Below are 21753 nucleotides of genomic sequence, written 5' to 3'. Positions count from 1 at the left end.
AATAAAATTAACAAAATTCTACCAATACTGACAAAGAAAAAAGGAGAGAAGACACATGTTACCCGTATCAAGAATGAAACATGATATCACTGCAGACCCAGCAGACATCAAAAAATAACAAGGAAATACTACAAACAACCTCCCTACAAACAGCTCGATTGGTAAAGAATCTGCCTGCAATCCAGGAGACCCCAGTTTGATTCCTGAGTGGGGAAGATCCACTGGAGAAGGGACAGGCTACCCACTCCAGTATTCTTGGGCTTCCCTTGTGGCTCAGCTGGAAAAGAATCCATCTGCAATGTGGGAGACCTGGGTTCGATCCATGGGTTGGGAAGATCCTCTGGAGAAGGGAAAGGCTACTGGCTTAGAGAATTCCATGGACTGTATAGTCCATGGGGTCGCAGAGTTGGACACGACTGAGCGACTTTCACTTCACTTCACTTCCCTCACAAACAACTCTATACATATAAATTTGACAGCATGGATGAGATAGACCAATTCCTTCAAAAGCACAAACTACTACAAGGCACCCAATATGGTATAATCATCTGAATAGGCCTATAACTATTAAGGAAATTAAATTTCCAGGCACGGATGGCTTCACCACTGAATTCTACCAAACACTTAAGAATTAACACCATTTCTACACAATCTCTTCCAAAAAAGAGAAGATGAGGGAAGCTGCCAATTCATTGTTTCCAGCTTTACTATGGTATAATTGACAAAAATTGTATGTATACACAGTGTACAACATGATAATTTGATCCATGAATATGCTGTTAAATGATTACTAAATCAATTTAATTAACACAGCCAGAGCTTCCCAGGTGGTGCAGGTAGTAAAGAACCTGCTTGCCAACGCAGGAGACATAAGAGATGTGGGTTTGATCCCTGAATGTGAAGATCTCCTGGAAGAGGAAATGGCAACCCACTCCAGTATTCTTGCTAGAGAATCCCATGGACAGAAGAGCCTGGTGGACTATATAGTCCATAGAGTTGCAAAGGGTTAGACATGACTGAAGCAACTTAGCATGCATGCATACACCTTACATAGTTACCTTTTGTGTGTGTGTATGTGGTAAGAACACTTAAGATCTACTCTTTTAGCATATTTCAAGTACACAATATAGTATTATTAAATATAGTCACCATGCTGTACATTAGATACTCAGAACTTATTTCATTTCATAACTGAAAAATTGTATCCTTTGGCCAACATCTCCCCATTTCCTTCAGTTTAGACAGAGGAGCCTGGCAGGCTTCAGTTCATGGGGTTGTAGAGAGTTGGATACAACTTAGCAACTAAACCACCACCAACCAGTCCCTGGCAACCATCATGCTATACCCTGCTTCTATGAGTTCTATTTATCATGTTATATTTGCCTTTTTCTGTCTGGATGATTTCACTTAGCATAACATCCTTCAGGTTGATTCATGTTATTGCAAATGGCATGATTTCTTTTTTATAGCTGAGTAATATTCCATTGTATATATGAAATATCATTTTTTATCCATTCACTCATCAATGGACATTTAGTTTGTTTCCATATCTGGGCTATTGTGAATAATGTTGCAATGAACAGAGAGCTGTATACAGCTCTTCAAGATCTAACATCATTTTATAAAGCCAGTATTATTCTAATATCAAAACCAAATAAATACATTACCAAAAACTTCAATATCCTTCAAAAATCCTTAACAATTTCCCCCAAATTGATCTACAGATTCAATGTAATCCTTATCAACATCTCAGCACTTTTTTGTAGAAACTGACAAACTGACTCTAAAATTCACATGGAAATGAAAAGAATCTGAAATAAAATTTAAAGAACTCACACTACCTGATTTTAAGTTTTATTAGAAAGCTATAGCAATCAACAATGTGGGAGATTGGTTGAAAGGTAAGCCATGTGGGAACACTGAGTTTAGAAATGGACTCCATATAGTCAGTTGACTTTCAATGGGAAAAAGGAGAAACTTAAATGGTGCCAGGACAACTGTACATCTTTACTAGTTGAGGAGGAAAAGAGGGAAACTCATTCCTTTTCTCAAACCATACACAAAAATTAACTTTGGATGGACTGAAGAATATTTATAACAACTTTATTCGTAATAGAAAATATTTGGAAACAAAGTCAAACCAAATCATGTGAATGTATCAACAAAGTCTTGTCTATCCAAACAAAGGACTATCAGTCACTCAGCCATAAAAAGGAACAAACTAATAATAAATCCATTAATAATAAATTCAACAACATGAGTGAATCTCAAAAACATCACGCTAAGCAAACTCAGATACAAAAGAGGACACACTGCATAATTCTACTTAGATGACGCTCTAGAAAGGGTAAAGCTAATCTGTTGTCCAGGAAAGCAGATCAGTAGGTCTGGGGCTGGGGCTGAGTGCTGGGAATTGATTGCACAAGGGAGAAGTCCTTTATCTGAATTGTGATGATGGTTACAAAAGTGTAAACATTTGTCAAAGCCCTTCAAACTGTACACTTTAAATAGGCCCATTTTATTCTATGGAAATTATACTTCAGTAAAGTTGATCTTTAAAAATTAACTGTAAATATTATCATTTTCTGCTCATCCCTGCACATCTATATATCATCCCCCATATCTGTGGTCCTCAAAACATTAGTCACCTGGGAAGCTTATTTTAAAACTCATCTTTCCAGGCCCATCCCCAGGAGTAGGTAGGGGACATGGGACTTGACATTTGAAACAAGTACCCTAGATAATTCTGACTCGGGCATCCTCAAGTCCACACTTGGGACAACTTGCCCTACGTGGACTATGGCATTGGATTTTTCTCCTGGATCAGAATCAGGTCACATTTGGCCATCTGATGAGAGCATCTCTGAGATCACTCAGGGCCAGCATTTCCAGTATACAGCAGGGGGTGACACTGGAGCTATCATGGCAGATAGAGTGATAGCCTCTCTCAAGAGAGAGGATAATCTGAGTTTTAATCCCTGCTTGAATGACTCTAATCAAGCCATGCCCCTCATCTGTGAAATACAGTTAAGAGTCGTTGCCCAAGCAACCAACTGAAAGTTCTTGAATAACTGTCATCCCATTGGTAGACTTAGCCCCACCCATGTTGCCAGGGCAACCAAGCCTTCAGAGATTGGCCCAACCTCCCAGACCACAGTCCCCAGTAGAGAGAGGAAGGCCAAGAGGAAGAGCTTACAAAGAAAGAAGCCCTCAGGGGAACTATTCTCCTCCCTGAAGCAGGAAGGAGGCTAGGAGATGGGGAGAAAAGGAAACAGGTAGTCCCTTCGAGGGTTTAGGGGGCCAGGGCCCAACATGGGTCCCATATACGCAAAAGCCTCCTAAAGATGCTTTTTTCAGAAGCTGGGACAGAAGGAGGCCTCAGGGCTGCTGATCAGATAGGGGAGGAGCCACCATGAGAAGCCAGCGGCTGAAGAGAAAACCCTTTTGCTCAGTCCTCAAGGAAAGAAAGCTCTGCCCCCATGGGTCCCCAGTTGGGGGCGGGCCCAGGTTTTTTCTCATAAAGGGAGTTGATGAGAAGGCATGGGGAACTGTGAAATGAGGGTTCAGCAAAAGATTCAAACTGATCTATATAATTCTATTAAAATATAATAGAACCAAAGCCTGATAACACAAGAAGAGGAGAAGCAGTATGGGAGAGAGAGGCCAGGGAGTAGAGAGAGAGGAGAGAAATCAAATCCCGAAGAATTGGCCTCAGGAGACTGGAGTTAATTTAACTGTGTCCCAAATGTAGCTATGAACTTCCTGGCCAGGAAAGCAGAGGAAGGAGCAGATGGGTGACATGAGACTCTTGGACTTCCCTAGTAGAAGGAAACAGTACCAATTTTTCAGGAAAATGATTTCCTGACTCCCAAGCGAGACAGCAAGCCACAGCTTCTCCTTATGTTTCTCTATGGTTGAAATGAGGATTCAGCATCTGTATGTAGCAAAGGAAACTCTTCAAAGCGATGAGAGTGAGGGGTTTCATATCAAGGAAAACGAGGAATAGTTAGCTCAACAGGAAGGAGGAGGTTGACTGGAGGCTATTGCCTTGTAGCTCATGAAGCTTAGTTTCAAGACCCCCTCCACACAGGGCCTCTCCTAGAGTTCTCTCCCTTTTTTCTGTCTGTCCAACAAAAACTGTATAGACTTTTTTTGTTTGTTTCATTGATTTTACAAATTTAAATCAATTCATGGGCGTGGAAGGGGATTTAGAAACAAAAGCAAAAGCAGTAACTGCTCTCCTAAGAGCCCGGTACACTGGCAAGCTAGCCTGGGAAACACTTGGACCTCTCTTTTCAGACCATGAGTTGCTAGGGAAGCCAGGAAGAAGCTGGCTGGCAGGACCAAGGACACAGGGCCTCACCAGCTGCTTGCAGACAGGTCCAGGGTTGGAGGGTGGTGGGGTCAGCACTAGGAAGAAGTTCAGCGTTTCCCCACTACCTTACTGTCTGCTTATCTACACCCTCCCAGCATATCCAGGATGCCCTGCTGGGATGTGGGGACACTGTAGGCACAACATCAGGCCCAGGAGCACACAGTTTGGACTTCTCTAATGGTACTTACATTACCTTCCTCCTTTCATAGCTGTCCATACTTAATCTTCCCAACAATATGTCCCTTGACGCCAAGGGCAAAATCTTCTGTGTCTCTGTTCCATGCAGGAGCTATTAAATATTGCACAAAATACATGTCAACATACTCTTGTGGCTTTGATCCAAATGGAAGTAAAATAGACCAAGTGTGAGCTCTGAACTTCTGGAAGTGTCCTATTGTAATAAGACACTTGGGAGCAAACTCAGGCCCACAGATCAGTTACACAGCAAATGAGTTACCTACTAATGGTCAGGAGCAGAGGTGGGTGAGAGTTTGGTGTAGGCTGGAAGTCTATAAAATTGAGAGATCTTCCCTAAGAAAAATAATAAAAGATTACAAATATAAAATAAGGCCCAGAGCTTGGGATAGGGGGGCCCTGAAGGTTGAGTTTCAAGAACGTCAAGGATAAATAAATAGCCTATGGTCTTTGCAAGAGGCTGGCGCTAAAGAGGTTAAAGAGATGGGACTTGAACTTGTTGATTTCTTAACCAGGCAGCCTTTGGAAAGATCCAACAAAAAGGGCTGAGTGATAGGACAAAATGTTAAGAAAGAGATGTAAGAATGCCAGAGATCTGCTGGGGAGCCAGTGAGCAAACCAGCTGGACAGGAACTTTGCAAAGTATAGGTGGAGAGAGGCAGGCCAGGAACCAGCTAGTCAGATGGAGGAAACCTTGAGTGCAGGCTAAGGCATCTGAATGGTATCTCACTGGTTACAGGAGCCATGGATACTTTTACTTTCTAAATGTGGCTGAGTGACTTGAATAAAGGAATGTTTTAGGAAGATAAGCCCAGTTGAGTTGTACAAGGCAATAAAGCAGAAACTTTTTTACAAGAGTCCAGGCTTGGGTGATAAGAGCCTGAAACCTAGGCCGTGGTTGTATGGAAGCAAAAGAAAATAACCAACTCAATGGGCTTTGGTGATTTAGGTACCTAGAGAGGTAAGATTCCAGAATTATTGAGGTTTCTGCTGGGAAAGTAAGAACAGAGGGCAGATTAGGAAGAGAAAAACCATAAAGAGAATTTTAGACATTCTGGATTCAAGGTGATTAAAAACTATGGATGTTGAGATAGTCATCTGACACTTGGGAATTTAGGAAAACAGAAGTCTCTGTTGGTACTCAGAGCTCTCATTCATTCATTCATTCATTCACTGATACATTCAACATGCATTTGTTGGTAACCTCTGGTACAGCCAGCCCTGTATTAGGTGTCAAAGGAACATATTTTCTCCTCTGAAGAATTAAATTTAGGATCCCAAGAGAGAAGAGACAAGAGTGAGACTAGTTAAGTAAAGCAGGGATTGTTGTGTCTACGAATGAGCAACCCAGAGGTGGGGGTGTTGGCTGTGACATTTTTCACTGCACTGCTCTTGAGGTGTAGTGGTCTGCTCAAGTGGCATCACCGTGTGCCAGCACCACATTGCTCTCCAGGTGTAGGGTCTGCTCAAGTGGCATCATCGTGTGCCAGCACCGCTTCTTCCCAACCTCACTTATGTTCCTACCCAAACGGCAGACTTGTCTGAAGAGAACAGTGTTCCCAGAGGCCACGGCTGTCCTCTGGTCAAGCATCCCTCGAGTAAAATGAGTGATACAGAGAGTAAAAGTGATGCCACTTCTCAGAATGGTGAGATCCCCCTATGAGAGGAGGACAGCTTGGGGCAGTGCTTCCCGGACCCTGGAGGAGGTGGGACTGATCTGAGTCCTAAGTGACTGGGTTAGCATAAGCAGAGTGGAAGGTGCGGAGGGTGGGGGCAGACCTGGCCCTAAGAGATAACCACCAACTGTCATCTGCTAGAAATCAATCTGATATCTGGCAAATCCTCTTCAAGTCCAAAACCTCATTAGCTACTAAGAGGAGGAAACCACCTTCCCAACAGCAGCTGTGTCCAAACAAGGAAGGTGATGTGAGACCACAGGGAAGCCCTCATGACTTTCCACATACCGGTCTCTCCATATGGAGCAGTTTCACCAAGAAGCAAATGTAGCAAATCTAAAGAAGAGGAACCGAAGGCGAGAGGTGGGCAGACAGGAGCAACAGGGTCCCAGGAGGAATGGACAAAGATTCCAAGATACTCAAGTGAATCCAAACTCCCAAACTCAACCTTGAAGACGTTTTCTTAGCAGCGAGCTGACCAGAGCTGTTTTTGAAGTGCAAGTGCCTTAAAATGAATAGAGGTGATTTCCTCACCGGTTTTTTTTTGTTTTTTAACTTCTGTCACTGAAGTGTGTGTTTCAATTTCCTGAACTTTTTATATGAATGTGTATAATACATACATTTAAAAACAGTCACTTTAGAGGGCAAACTAAAATTGAGAGGGCTTGATTTTTCCCCTTAATTGCCAATCAAGTAGTGTGTCCTCACACTTTTAAGAAAAAAACCGATTCACCACAGACCTCCCAAACATACCCTCAGAGATGCTTCTGTGTTCCCAGAAACACCATATCTAAAAATCCTGACTTTGTCTCTCCTGGGCTGCCTTTTGTCTCTTTAGGAGTTTTATTTATCAGCCATGAATTAAGTGAAGACAGGGAAGGATCAGAAGAAGGAAGAAATAGCAATCAAATTAATTTTGCCCCTTATTCCCACCCAGCCACCCAGGGTACAATCTTATGCCGAGATTGCAAGTAGAATGAGGGTTTACAGTCATTTCCCCGAATGGTCACACCCCCATATTGATGGAGAGATGGCCCATCTGACAAGAAGAGCTGGTTACTTCTCAGATGGTTGAATGGATACCTGGTGACAGGTGCTGAATCAGCTCCTACTCCTTCAGCCAGAGACAAGGGGCTGAGATCCCAGGCTCTTTGCCTTATAACTTCTATTGCTCCATATCCACGAAGCCAAGCTTCCTGTCCTGACGTCTGAGACACTCTCACATCGAAGAATTTTACCCTTTCTACTGGAGACGGGGGGTGGGAGGGGAGTAGAGGGGAGAGGGTGGGGTGGGGTGTGGGGATTGGGGTGCGGGGAACTTACTCACACACTTAGAGCTCTTCCTAACTGGAAACAGAAAGGGGCCTTCAATATGAAGGAGGATCCCTTTGTTTACTGACTAGGAAATAACACACTGAAAAATATTGAGTATGAATGCCTACCCACCCCACTACCTAACTCTAGCAAATCCAACTATTTCACCCTCCTGGTTCAGATCTGTTTGTTTTTTTTTAAGTAAGATACTACTGGTGTCCATAAAGCTTCTATTCGGGCATGAAGGCAAACAGGATAAACAGAGTTTCCTGTAACAAAACGCCTAGAAAATGTTGGGAACAATTTAGAAAACTTAACTTTAATGCATAGTTGAGCTTGCAAGAAGGTATGGGAAACTTCCCTGGGGGCTGGAAGTTTAAGGGAACAGAAATCCAGTGTTGATCAATAGCAGCCACCACACATCTCTGCCGAAGAAGGGGAGAGTGTGGTTGGAAGGGTTATGCTTTAGGAAGCTTGACCTTCAGTGCCCACACAGGGAGAGGAGACAGAGCCTCTGGCCTTGCTGGGGTGCTGGGACCCAGATACTCCTCACACAGACACATTAAACTGGGATTCTCTAAAAGCAATACTCTCAGACAAAGGGGAAATTTAGAAACACTCACACGTGAAGATGGTCCTCAGAGAATTCTTAACTAGGGTCTAGGACTCAGAGGCTTTAGAGTTTAAATACACACTCTCCTCATACTTGCTGAACTCAAAACACTGACACTGAGCCAATGCTATCCCTAGGTTACCTGGCAGAAGCAAATGAAATATCTCTGTACAGGACTCACCCATAGGCCAGGCTTCCCAAAGATCCCATAGATAAAACTCTACCAAAGATGAGCTCATTTCAGTCCAGGCGGTAACAGGCTGAAAGAAACAGTTTACCCACTGGCTTATACATTCCGGCACTTTTTCCAACTACAAGATACCCCTGTTGTGTGATATCAACCGCTCCTGTTTGCAGCAGAATTCGGCCCTAAGAATTGTGTGCCCCTCCTCTATAGTCTATCCCCTTCCTCCTTGAGAGTAACCACTAAATCATTGCTGATTCCCATCCATTGTTTTAAACTACACTGAGTGATTGCATAAAGAGCATACACATTTGTTCGCGATCTCAAACTTACAGGAGATGAAAGTGATGCTCAGTAAAAGGCCTGTTTTAGATGAGAGCTTGTCTCCAAATGAAGAGCACATTCCACAGTCTCAACAGAGGCTGAGTGCTCCCCATGACTCTCTGCATAAGGGCGATGAACCCTCCTAGCCTCAGGGTCATCAGAGAGCCACCAGTATCTCAAGGGCAGGGCCCACGTCTGATTCAATACCCTTGGATCTTGAGCACTCAGGAAAGACCCTGGCATGCGGCCAGTGCCAGACTGGCAGATGTATGACCTGGGTGACACAGCAGGGTTCGTTCAGAGGCAATGGGGTGACACCTGCTTCCCCAGCCCAGTATAACCTACAAATCTCCAACTCTGCAAGTCCATGTTCAAGGCAGGCAAGTGGGAGAAGAAGTGAGAGACCCAAGATGGGGGAGGCGCTGAACTCTTCACCCACAGCCACCGGGGCTGGGGGTCCAGGTGGAGACCCAGAAATGGGCATCACACTAATGGCTGCACCTCTTCTCTTGGCTCACGCATCCCCACCCCTCAGCTTATGGTTCCTCCCCACACTTGTCAGCTAAACCAGCTGCTCCTCTTCTGCGGCTGTGCCCCACCCTGACCCACCCCAGTCTCCACAAAGGTTTCTGCCATGGCTGAGCTGATGATGCTCTGTGCCTGGAGAGCTGGGCCCAGAGCACAGAGCCTCTAGAGGGCGAAGACCTGCAGGAGCGGAAACACAGCCAGGCGGTATTGCCTAGGGTTCAAGGCCTCCTCCTACTCCAAATGCTGATGGCAGAGTGACTGCTCGGCTGCTGCCCCCCACCCAGGAGGGCCCCACAGACCCCGTCTTTTCTGCTATCATCATACCTTGTCCACCGCAGTGTCCTTCTGAGGTGATGTTCCTCCTGCTGTTGGCCTCTTGAGCCCAAACAGCACACAGTGCGTGGCTTTTAAAACAGGGTCTAGTGATGGGAAGGTCAGGAAGAAGAGGGAGGGAGTGAGGAGGTCCAGGGGAAGGATCACTGAGTTCTGAAACAAACAAGCTTTAGCTCTAAGCTGGCAAGAGGTTTTCTGAAACACAAATGTGACTGCGTAAGTCCTCTGCTGTAAACTCCTCAGATGCACTCTACGGGAAAATGCCCCATTTCTGTGTGTCACCACAAATTATCCCACTTCCTGCCTTTGACATTCTTGAGTGCCTCCTGAAGAGCTGGGCTCCTTCTTGATCCCGGGGTATGTGCTGGTCCTCCTGGCCTTTGCACTGCGCTCCCCTCACCCACCTCCCGCCCAGTCTCCCTGTCATGCAACAAACCCTTCTCACCTGAGTCACGAGTGATCCAAGAAGTGTTAGTTTCTAGTTGAAAACATTTCAGACAGACCGAAATCATTTTTTGTTACCGTGGTCAGCATCTCCTTTTGATGGCCCTTGTCCTTTGGGGTCCCAAAGAGAAAAGACACAAACCAGTCAGACTGGTGAGCCCTTGGGAGACTGCCCGCCACTCCCAACTAGGGCATCATTGCAGAAAGACGTGTCTCAAAGGAGTGTCTTTGACCAAACTTCACCCAGCTCACAGGAACCCCTCTCCCCTGCCAAGCAGTTCTCACCACCTGATCCCATTCCTGTCTTGTTTCAGCTCCCGTAACTCCCACCAGCTCCGATGATGCTGGCAAGGAGGGTTCTCTCTGCAGAGGTGGACTACAACCTTTGCCCACAGCCTCAGAGGCCCCTGAGGCCCCTGTGCCCACAGCTTCCCACGCCATCTCCTGCTTGTCACTTATCTTGTGACAGAACCTCTGCCCGGAAGCACTGGATGGGTCACGGTGGCCCCTGGGGTCTCGGTCCCACGTCAAGCATAAGCGAGACAGCTGGAAAATCCCTGAATTGGAATGGCCTTCTGTCCTCAGCAGAGGAAACAGGAAAAGAGCTCTCACCCTGAGGAGTGCTGGCCACACAGAAGGGCTGTGTCACACAGAGAAGGCACAGGAGCAGAGGGCTGCAGTGACAGAGCCCCACCTCAGTGTCTGCACACAGCTGCGTGGCACGACTGTCTCCCAAGATTGTGAACTTCGGGACAGGGACCATGTCTTATTCACCTTTGTTCTGCTGTGCCCAGCACGTGCAGGTGTTCGATGAATAAGGGCAATGACTGGCACTTGGAAGGGCAGTTAGGAACCGGGGAGCGTGGGACATGATAAGGAAGGATTCTCTAATTCGAACCTGCACTGTCTACCAGGACTGGTCGGTCTCTGGATGGAAGAAGCAGTGGGGGTTTAGGTGGTAAATAAGCACCTGGTCCACAGCCTAGCATGAAGACAGGCTGTCTACGAGCCAGAACACAGAGAGCTGGGCTTCTGACAGTCACCCCCAGAGAATGCCTCTCATCCCTGTCCTCTTACTAGAGGCTCTGCCTATAGGTCAAGGCCTATTTCAAACACACTTTAGCTTGGAAGGATCTGGGGGTTTTTTTAATGCAATGTCATGAAATTTAGCACATGGCCTTTGTGGCATCTGTTTTCACTGCTGTAATATTTTTTTTTTCCTTTTCCTTTTTGATTGCTTCAGACAACTGAGGTTGCTAGGTAAAAGAATCTCCATACAAATGAGGTGTTGCTAAATATTCTCAGCCATGATACAAATTAGGGATCCTAAGCTTTTTTTAATATTAAAGTAGTGGTATGGAAAAGTTCAAGTAGATGTGAACTGTCACTAGCCATCACAGAGATAAGGGATGAGGTACTCTGTAAACAGTATGAAGGGGCAGGTGCTCCCAGCAGCAGCCAGGCCATCCGATAATGCAGCCTGGAGGCTCTGCACTGGACCAACAAGATGTATGGGGGACATCAAGAGGGCACAAGAGGGATGGTAGAAACATCACATGGTGCTTTATGGCATGGAATAGCAACATTGCAAAAAAAAGAAACCATTAAATGACAGTTTCTCCTTTTTCCATACTGGAGGCACATATAATTTTTTGTCAGAGTTCTGATAAAGCTTTTATTACTAATTTAAAGGAAGATAAATATAGTAAGAAAAAAGTCAAGGAAAACAGATTTTATCTATCAAAATTTTAAACTGTGTACCATTCACCCCAGAAATCCCACTTTTGGGCATCCATTCTAGGGAAACATTCACGGCAGATAAAGCAGCTTACACCATTTTTACAGCATTTTATGGCAAAAATGTCTATATCAGTAAGGGAACAATCAACTAGGATAGGACACAGCCAAACTATTAGAATACTAGGCAGCAATGAAAAAGCAAAAGCTTCTGACGTTCAGATTCTAGGCTTATATCAAGCACAGATCTGTTATCACTGGGAGAGCAGACCACAGATACAAGGCAGGGTTTGCCTGCCATGAGGAAAAGAAACAAGAATGCTAAAAACAAACAGTCCCCAAATCCACACACACAGAGCCTGGCTAAAACTAAGGATGACCAGGGATACAGAGAAATTCCCCTTACCACTCCCAACGTGAACCTGGCACCAAGTAACAAGCAACATCAGTCTACCGCTGAAGGAGAGGCAATGCATACAGACACACCCTCTCTGTGGCGTGGATATGAGGGGGCTTCTCAAAGCTGATGGTACAGCAGGAACACTGAGAAAAACCTTCTGGCACCGCAGACACCACACTCAGCACGAGTTAACAGCAGACCCACTGCTAAAGGAATCTGAAGTCTGTGATACACTGGGGTAACAATATCACCAAAGAAATCAAAACCTACCTCACCTGATGATTAGCCTGACTCCACCCTCCATACTAACAACCTGACAGAATAGGCATGCTCATTTCTGGGCATGGATACTATTTACTAATCTATTCTTCTAAAATGACGTTTAGCATTAAATTTAAAACATCAATACACATTTTAAAAGGAAGATAAAACTACTATCAAAAAGTAATCATCAGAAATGTACTCAGAGATTGCCCAGATCTTGGGACTTATCAGAGAATTAAAATAACTACAATTAATAGATTAAATGATCCAGTGGAAAAGGTGGACACCTACAGGAACAGATGGGGGGATTTCAGCAGAGATATGAAACTATAAAATAGTCAAATGGAAATGCTAGAAATAAGAGACACAGTGTCAGAAATGAAGAAATGCTTTGACAGGCTCAGAGCAAACAATGCATAGCTGATAAAAGCTTTATTGTACTCAACAGGTCAGTAAGAATAAGCTGAAGCACAAAGAAAAAAAGAGAATGGGGAAAAAATAATACCCAGAAAAGAAAAGAACAGTCAAAAGTTGTGGGACAATATCAGTCTAGCATAATTAAAGCTGCAAAAGGAAAAGAACATAAGAATTATCTGAACTAATGGTCAAAATTTTTCTAAAATTAATGGCAACAAGCCATATATACCCAAGAAATCCAGACAATTCAGAACACAACTGAGCAGTGTCTTTAAAGTAGAAAGGAAAAAAAAAATCCTAAAACTGTCAACCCAGAATGTTGTAAAAATGAAAACCTCTTTCAAAAATGAAAAGCAACATTTTCCTAGCATCAACAAGATAATTCCTTAAAAGATAACATTCCTTCTTGATCTTGTAAGGGCCAGGATGACACTTAGACCTGGATTGTGTAAACTGTTAATAACACATCATTTAGTGTACAGGCCTCTATCTCAAAAAACTTCTATAACTCTGCCTTGACTTCTCACGTGCAGAACAGTTCTCAGAGCCTTTCTGAGATGCTCTTCCCATGTTATAATCCTCAGTTTGGCTCAAATAAAATTTTGCATTTCTTTAAAAAAAAAAAAATAAATGTGTGAGGTACATCAAAAAGTTAAACACAGAATTATCATCTGACCAGAAACTTCTTTCTTAGATATATACCCAACAGAATGGAAAGCGGGTCTTCACACAAATATCTGTAAAAGAATGTTCATGGCAGGCACTATTCATAATAGCCAAAAAGTGGAAACAACCAAAATGCCCATCAATGGATGAATGGAAAAATAAAATGCAGTATATCCACAAAATAGAATATTATCCAGCCATAGAAGGAATGAAGTATGATAGATATTTCAATGTGAATGAACCTCAAAAAAATTAATGCTAAATGAAAGAAACCAGAAATGCCATGTGGGGACTTCTCTGGTAGTCCAGTGGCTAGGCCTCCACGCTCCTAACGCTGGGGGTTAGGGTTCAATCCCTGGTCACAGAAGTAGATCCAGCATGCCTCAGTGAAGACTGAAGACCCAGTGTGATGCAACTAAGATGCAGTGCCGCCAAATAAATAATTTTTAAAAAAATGCCATGTGTTGTATGATTCCATTTATATGAAATATCTAGAATTGGTAAATTCATAGAGATAGAAAGCAGATTGGTGGTTCCTAGGGGCTGGAGGGAGAATAGGATGTGACTGCCTGGGAATGATGAAAACGTTTTGAAACTAGACAGATGGCTGTACACACTGTGAGCATAGTAAATGCCACTGAATTGTACTTTAAAACTGTAAATTTTATGTGAACTTCATCCCAGTTTTTTAAAAGACACAAGTGATCACAGACAAAAAAATTATAATCCCTTGCTTTAAAATAACTGTGTACAGGTACTTAAGTTTTATGGTATGGAATATTGTGAAAAGACATAGCTATGCCATTCACAGATACATTACCCTCAGAAGTAGCTTCACAAACATGACAATAAAATTCACTTGAATTTTTTTTTAAAGAAGATGACTTTCTCCTACCACCAAAAACTGAGAAAAGTCATTGTCATCAGACCTATACTACAAGAATATTACAAGAAATTCTTCAGGCAGAAGGAGTATGATACCAGATGGAAACTTGGATCTACACAAAGACACAAAAAGTGTCAGAAATGGTGAAAAGAAATTTCTACAAGTCAATTTATTGAAGTCAGTTGCAAACTTATTTACAATTTACTTATCAAGACTCACTTCAAGGCTCTCTCCTCATTGCTTCTGATTCTAAACCACTGTCCCATGAACTGTGCCTGGGTCTCCAGTCTGCCTTAAACCACTTGAACCCAGAGCCAAAACTTGACAACTATCCAACTTCTGACTTTCCCCTTCTGAGAAACTGCTAAGACTGTCAAAGTGATGGTCTCTCTTACTGCAGTGAGTTCACATAAATTTAGTTTGCTTTATTTTTTTTTTTTTAAGAAAAAGCAACTAATACAGTAAAGTATGATTCCACATATGTGGAGTACCCACCAAATTCTTCCAGCAGTCACAGTGGAAGAGGACTATCCTGGAAGGTTCTGGGAAAAGAGGAGGATTTGTTTCTTCACAATATATTCTTTTGTGTTATTTGAATGCTTCACAATGAGCACGCATTATCATTTTGATTTAAAAAATCCAATTTCAAAAAGAATTAGGAACTGCAGCTTGCTCAGGCCATAGAGTTATGAGTTTAGAGGGATATGTTTAACTCAAAATATATCATGCATCAGAAATAATTTTTGCTGGTCAGTACAATAACTTGGGCAGGGAAGTACTTTTATTTTTATATAATTGTGCCTAAGACATTAAGAAGTATGGGAGTCATGATCAGACTCTCATTTGGCCCCCTGGGTCCTAGGAGGGAATTAGTCAACGAAGTGGAAGACTGGCCCCTACTGCAGTAAGTCCTTGGGGCAGGAGGCAGTGGAGCCAGCCCTGCTCTGAAGCTTGGGAGAAAAGTACAGGGGACGCAGGAGGGAGGCTCAGCCCAAATCAGGGGGCAGCTGTCGCAGGCAGACCCTACTCTGAGACCCAGGTCAACCCCAAGCAACTTCCCTATGACCCCCAACTCAATCCATCCCAGTTCAGGCCCAGAACCCACACCACATCACACAGACAGCCACCCTACCCAAAGGGCGAGTGGCTCCCCTCACCCCGTGGGCAATTGGCATCAGTTTGGCCACGAGCTCCTCCCCAGATTCCACATGATCAAGGACTCCTAGCAAGGCCAACTGCTTACCTAGGGGGGGGCGTGTCTTCCATGTTCCTTTTGCCCCAAAGCCTATTTTTACAGATGGGAAAACCAAGACCCAAAGAGCTAGGGTGACTTTATCAGGGTCATAGTAATTCAGAAGCTGAAACCTTTATAACACCAACTCCCTTGACTTGAAAGAAAGAAGAAATTCTGGCATCTGGAGGGGGTTTCTGTATTCAGCAATATTTCCATGCTTCATACAAAAAAGAAAATTCAAATGGTTTATTCAATACACACACACGCTAAGCTAGGTCAGAATTCCCACTAATTTCATACACATAGCTTAGTCAGGTTTATTAAGGAAGCCAGGACAGCAGGTATCAGTCATACTGAGTCTCTCTCTAAAGGAAGCCTCAGATGGAAACACACCCAACGATCTTTTTTGCTGCTGTTCCTCCTATTTTTGTGTAATGTCATGAAGGCTTTATTAAGAAGTCATTTTTAAGAAGTAGGCACTAACTGGTCATCCCAGGCTGTGTTCTCAGCCTGCTCCCAACAGGGCTCATCCTCAGGGACCCAAACGCATACTCCCAAGAGGCAGTGCAGGGGAGAACCTGACATTTGCCTCATCCTGGTTCTTTCTGATAGAAGATGCCGGGCTCTGGGGACTGGGAAGCTCAGAGAACAGACAAAAGGGTCCCATGTCGTCTTGGACATGGGATCCTTCCATCTGAAAGAAGCCTTGGAGGAATGAGGAATGCAATTTTGAGCTGTTGTGATTTCCCAGATCCGTTCTGTGTGTAGGCTGGGAGCAGCAACCTGAAAACACAACCAGGAACACGCCCAGGGTGAGTCAGACAGTACTGGGGAGCCGCAGCCTAGCCAACTCTCGGGTCAGCCAGCACCTGGCCGGGGGTCTCAGCGTTGTGCTGCACTGTGAAACAGGTACCACGGTCAGGAAGCTCTTCCCCACACTGAGAAGAAGTCTCCTTCGGGGAACTTCTCTCTTGGGCCAGGTTCTGGTGATGCTTTATCATCATTTTTCCCTAAAAAGTCTCTGGATTCATCATCAGGGTTTGCTGTAGGGCTGAACTGTGCAAAATCTTCAGACTCAGCAAACCTCTATCTCCTTGTCTATCTCCTACTTGTGTGGAGCATCTGGCCTGCTCTGTGAGGTCAGGGTGGCAGCACATTCATTTTATGGTAGCATTTTTACATAGACCTACGCCCAACATTCTGCTTTCCAGATTAGTAGGCCAGCCTGGGGTCTCTTCCAACTATCACCCTAAAGTTGCCCAAGAATCTCCAGAGATTGCTCAGCCTGTTTTCCCCCACCTCCTGGGGTGAGAATCAGAAGTCAGTTGCAGTTTTTAGCTTCTGTGACTTGTGCTGCTTCTATACAATGTTGCCTCTGACCACTGACCCCAAACAGTAAGATGCACTCTTGCCCACAAACAGGATGGTGTTCTTGATGGTTCAGATCCCCAACGAAGTCACAAGTGGGAAACCAAGAGCCCACATACCCTTGGTTGCTCTGTCTTGTCCTCAGCTTGCCCACGGGGCTGGCCAGAGCCCTCACCATGACACCGTCTCTTTGGAGACCCTTTTTTCACAGTGACTTTCTGCTGCAGAGGCTTAAGATTAAGGGCAAATCCAAGTACCTTGCCTCCCCAGAGGAATGCACACTGAACCACATGGTCTCTGAAGCTTGGGGTTTTGTTTGAGACCTTAAACACACATGCAGGCAGATGCCACTCATCTCGCATGGATAAAGCTAAGACTGGCTTCTTGGAAGGTTCCTCCCAAACAAAGATCCTGATCTGTGTTCCTACTATACATGGCAGTAACAACACCTGAAAATCGTAGCTTTGTTGATGAAACATTTGAAAAATACATCTACTCCACTAGGCAACTGATGATATATTTCTAACAGTCGCTTCTAGTTAAATTCTAAAAAAAAAAAAAAGAAAGAAAATTCTTGAATAATTTCTTAACAGGATTTTGAAAGAGCCCACCTCTCTCAAAGTCAGTGGTATCCACTCTGGAAATGGATTGCCTCCACTTCCTGATTATCCACACTGGGTGAAGGAGCAAGGGCCAGAGGAGTGGAAGGGAAGAAGCTGTCTTCTAAAAGCTAAGGGCCTCTTGTGAGATGACATTTTAAATACCGGTGTCACTGTCCTAACTGAACAGATACTTCTGTCTGCAGATTGGGCCACACAGACCAGGGCATGGGGTTACAGCTTCTGTGGCCCTTCCCTAATGACGGATGTCAATCCTGCCTCCATGTTGGAAGTGGACATTGGCAAGGCTGCATATCTGGGGCCTCCAGCCATGGTGTTGGCCAGCCAGCACACAGCGGGCCTGAGGGCTCATGTGCCCCATGGCTAAACGTGACTTAAGGGTCCGCTGTCCTCAGCAGAACCTGCTGAGTGTGAGCCTCGCTTGAGTGTGACCATAGCTCCTGCTTGGTCCCCCTGTCTTTGCCTCCTCCACATCTTTTGGCCAAGCTTTGTCCTCTGCTGAATTAGCACAACTGCCTCCTTCTCCAGACCTCCTCCTGGGCCTGGCCCAATCACTCAGGCCTGGATTGGGGATCACCTTCTCCACTGCCTGGCAGGTGTTCAAAGAGAGGATTTGAGAGCCCAGACTCTGGCATTGCCATTGATTAGCTGTATGAGCTTAAGCAAGTTTCTCGGCTTCTCTGTGCCTCAGTTTCCTTATCTGTAAATGGGGATCATAGCACCTACCAAATAGGGTTGCAAGTGAACACATAGGAACTACTTAGGGAATTACCTGGCACATGATGAGGCCCACTTAACTGCCACCATTACTGCTTCCTCAGGACGTCTCAACCCTTCATCCCTCTAGTTGCCCATGGCTGTGCCATACAGCTAGGAGAACCTCTGACTGGATACCTAGAGACCAGAGAGACTCTGTGGCCCTTACCAAGGACTTCACCTCTCTTACACTTCTTTTTGTCTTGGGATGGGAGCCTTAATAAGGGATAGGGAGCCCGCACCTGGCCTCAAACGGAGCATAGCCAACCCTCCTAACCCTGCAGTCAAACTGAATCCAGGGAGGCTGGGAAGCCACAGCCCCCAGGGAGCAGCAGCAGCCCTTGGAGGGTGGTGAGGCCTCAGGTGGGTCCACAAAGTTGCTTCCTTATCCTAATTTGTGAGGTCGGGATCAGACAGTCTCCAGTATCCTTTTCTTTAGTATGATCTGTTAGGATCTGGCTTATTCTGAAGGGTCCCTCAGTTACCTGTGGATCTTTATAATCCGCAGAACCTAAACTCAGGGATCGTGGGATCTGCCTGAAAGAAGAAGAAATAAGGGTTTGAAATCAGTGTGAAATTCAGAATCACAAAATGAAGTTCTCCAAACAAATGGTCTAGTTTTCCAGATGACAGATACTCACTTTTCTAAAAAGCACCAAGATGTAGAGCACAAAGCTGCAGAATTGCAGCAAACTCCTCATTCTCTTTTAAGGCAAATTTTCAGAAAAACCAAATTACACTCTGAATTTTAAAAAGTGGCATGTCAGGGAAAAGCTATGAAGAAAAGCAGAGAAGGATCTGCTCCACCTCCCAGGGGTACATCCTTGTGCCCACGGCAGGGGACCACCTGGACTCCGGAGACGGATGGGGCTGGCAACTATCTGCCCTCCACCTGACGCTGGCTACCCAGGGGTGCCAGGGGGTTGTTGTCCTCACACTTGTAATCTTGGTACGCCGGGTACATGCATGATATTCCCCAGCAATGTTCAAGAGAGTAGCTAAGGGGTTACTCAAGCAGCTTTCATAACCATTGCTTGACACTTCTCGTGTACAAAGCACAGCTCAAAAGTCATCCTCATTTTATCAATATGTCATGGTGGCCAGGGAGGTGTGCCTCTCAATCTCCTTCAAGAGAGCCTGCTATGGGCACAGAGCCCCCAGACTAACAGCTTCCGGCTCCAGCCCGTGACCCCGTGGCCCCACTTCCTCCAGGCTGCCCCCAGGGAGTGACTGAGCACAGCAGAGGTGGTAGTGCTGGCCCACTCCTGCCAAACGCGGGATGCTCCCAAAGAGACACTTCTGCTCAGGGCCTTTGGCCTGGCTGAGATTTTCTCAGAACTGCACTGTGGTTTGAGGCTCTTCCTACTCAGCCCTTCCCTCCCTCTTTCCTTTCACAGGAGGCAGACCTACCCCCAGTCTGAAGGCTTTTTTCTGTATGCCCAACTCCCTCCCTCTCGTTCTTCACAGGCATGCCCCCCACAAACCTCTTGTGTGTCTAATCCCATGTTGGCACCTGCTTCTCAGGGGGCCCAAATAGACATCTGTGTTACAAGGCTTTTCCCCACGCATTCTTTTAAAAATTGAGACCATCCTCAATGTATGGTTTTGCATAGCTTTTCATAAGACATTTTGAGTATTTTCCTATGCTGTTAAGTTTGCTTCAAAATCGGTGTATAAAATGGCTGCATGATATTGCATGTTAGGAATGTACATTATCTATTTAAAGACATTTATGGATTCATGGTATCTATTTATTATGATTGAAGCTGCTCAACTTTTGAATACCCTTCCTCCGTTTGGGAAATTCTTGACATTAGTGGGTCCTGCCTCCCCCAGCTAGACACCCAAATTTGCTTTCTCAGGCTCCCTTGCAGCCAGGGTGCAGACAGATGGCTCTGCCAGCCACAGCTGCAGGAAACCTGAATCAGAACGAGAGCAGTGCATCGTGTGGGACAAGGTTTCTACCGGGGGCAGTGAGTGGTCTCTGCCTGTTCTTCGTCCTACAGAGATACTATCTTATGGGCTGCAAGGAAGTAGCAGCTTCATTTACAGAAAAGGAAACTAAAAACCAGAGATAATTGTTCAAAGTAACTCATCCACCATTAGGTCCCTTACCCTGGCTTGAGGTATCTGGACTCTTAACTACCCCCAAATTGTACATCAGGTGACAGATCAGTCTCTCAGAGTCCAAAGATAAATCATTTCCCAAAGGAGTGTGTGCTAGAGGAAAGCCCCGGATTTATGAGCACCATTTCTAGGGCTTTGGAGACATGAACTTGGCTTCAGTGCCTTGTTCTTTCTTGCTTGGTTGTGCGTCTTTGCTCAAGCAACCAGCCTGTTTCCATTAACACTTCCTTCACAGTTTCTCTGACAGTAGAACTAGATAATGTTTTTAACAGAAAAACTATACAAAAAAATGAAGGTTGCTGCTGCTGCTAAGTCACTTCAGTAGTGTCCGACTCTGTGTGATCCCATAGACGGCAGCCCATCAGGCTCCCCCGTCCCTGGGATTCTCCAGGCAAGAACACTGGAGTGGGTTGCCAGTTCCTTCTCCAATGCATGAAAGTGAAAAGTGAAAGTGAAGCTGCTCAGTCGTGTTCGACTCTTAGCGACCCCGTGGACTGCAGCCTACCGGGCTCCTCTGTTCATGGGATTTTCCAGGCGAGAGTACTGGAGTGGGTTGCCATTGCCTTCTCCAAAAATGAAGGTTAAGTCTGTTTAAAAAAAAAAATGTTTACTCATTCAAATAAATACAGTGTGTTGTCATATAGACAGATCCACATGCTCTGATATGGAGAAACACCCCATGGCATTGGGTAGGGGAAAACCTAAGTAGTTAGGTTCTGATTTTGTCTAGGTAAAAATTTGAAAGGAAACACAAATCTATTTTTTGCTTGTGTAGGCATAAACTGTTATGGCGGTTACATGAAGTAAGCAGAACTGAGGTTAGATCAAAACAGACTCCTTTCTAAGCATTATTACAAGTTTGAACATGGAGTAACCTGCTTTCCTGTGATGAAAACCCATGTACTCACCATCTAGATCTAAAACTACAACTTTTTGCCATGTCACAGCATCTACATTTCCCTGAACCATTTCAAGGGAAATTAGACACTGTGCCTCCAAAGGAGTTAAGCTTGCATTGCCACACATGGCCCCTACACAATGCCACTGGCATTCCAACATCACAAATAATTCCCTCATGGTTTTAATTCTGAACCCAAATTCAAATCTCAATTGTTCCCCAGATGTCTCTTGCAATTTTTTCCCTCATAGTTGGTTACAAAAATCTCTTGATTCTTTTAATCCGAAACAGCCACCACCCATCTGTCCCAACACACACCTTATTTTTTCATACATAGCATTGAAGAGACAAGGTCATTGTCACAGAATATTCCTCCTTGTAGATTTGCCTGGTG

At 44.7% G+C, this 21753-nt stretch overlaps 2 long non-coding RNA genes across 2 annotated transcripts in view; one reads left to right on the top strand and one right to left on the bottom strand.

Moving 5' to 3' along the window:
- LOC145539748 (uncharacterized) overlaps positions 1-21753 on the bottom strand; it is a 74756-nt gene that overhangs the window by 48181 nt on the left and 4822 nt on the right. Inside the window, exons 3-5 of the long non-coding RNA XR_014077932.1 lie at positions 18820-18871; positions 9988-10097; positions 9534-9628 (exon numbers count right to left, since the gene is read on the bottom strand). This is a non-coding gene — a long non-coding RNA (uncharacterized LOC145539748). The remainder of the gene's footprint in view (positions 1-9533; positions 9629-9987; positions 10098-18819; positions 18872-21753) is intronic.
- LOC145539750 (uncharacterized) lies at positions 3188-11587 on the top strand. Its single transcript, XR_014077934.1, has 4 exons — positions 3188-3275; positions 6106-6216; positions 6388-6767; positions 10301-11587. It is a non-coding gene; the product is annotated as an uncharacterized LOC145539750 (long non-coding RNA).

The sequence above is a fragment of the Giraffa tippelskirchi genome, chromosome 2 (genome assembly GCF_054371585.1).
Source record: "Giraffa tippelskirchi isolate mGirTip1 chromosome 2, T2T-mGirTip1v1.2.pri, whole genome shotgun sequence".
Lineage (NCBI taxonomy): Eukaryota > Metazoa > Chordata > Mammalia > Artiodactyla > Giraffidae > Giraffa > Giraffa tippelskirchi.
This window is presented reverse-complemented; position numbering and strand designations above follow the sequence as displayed.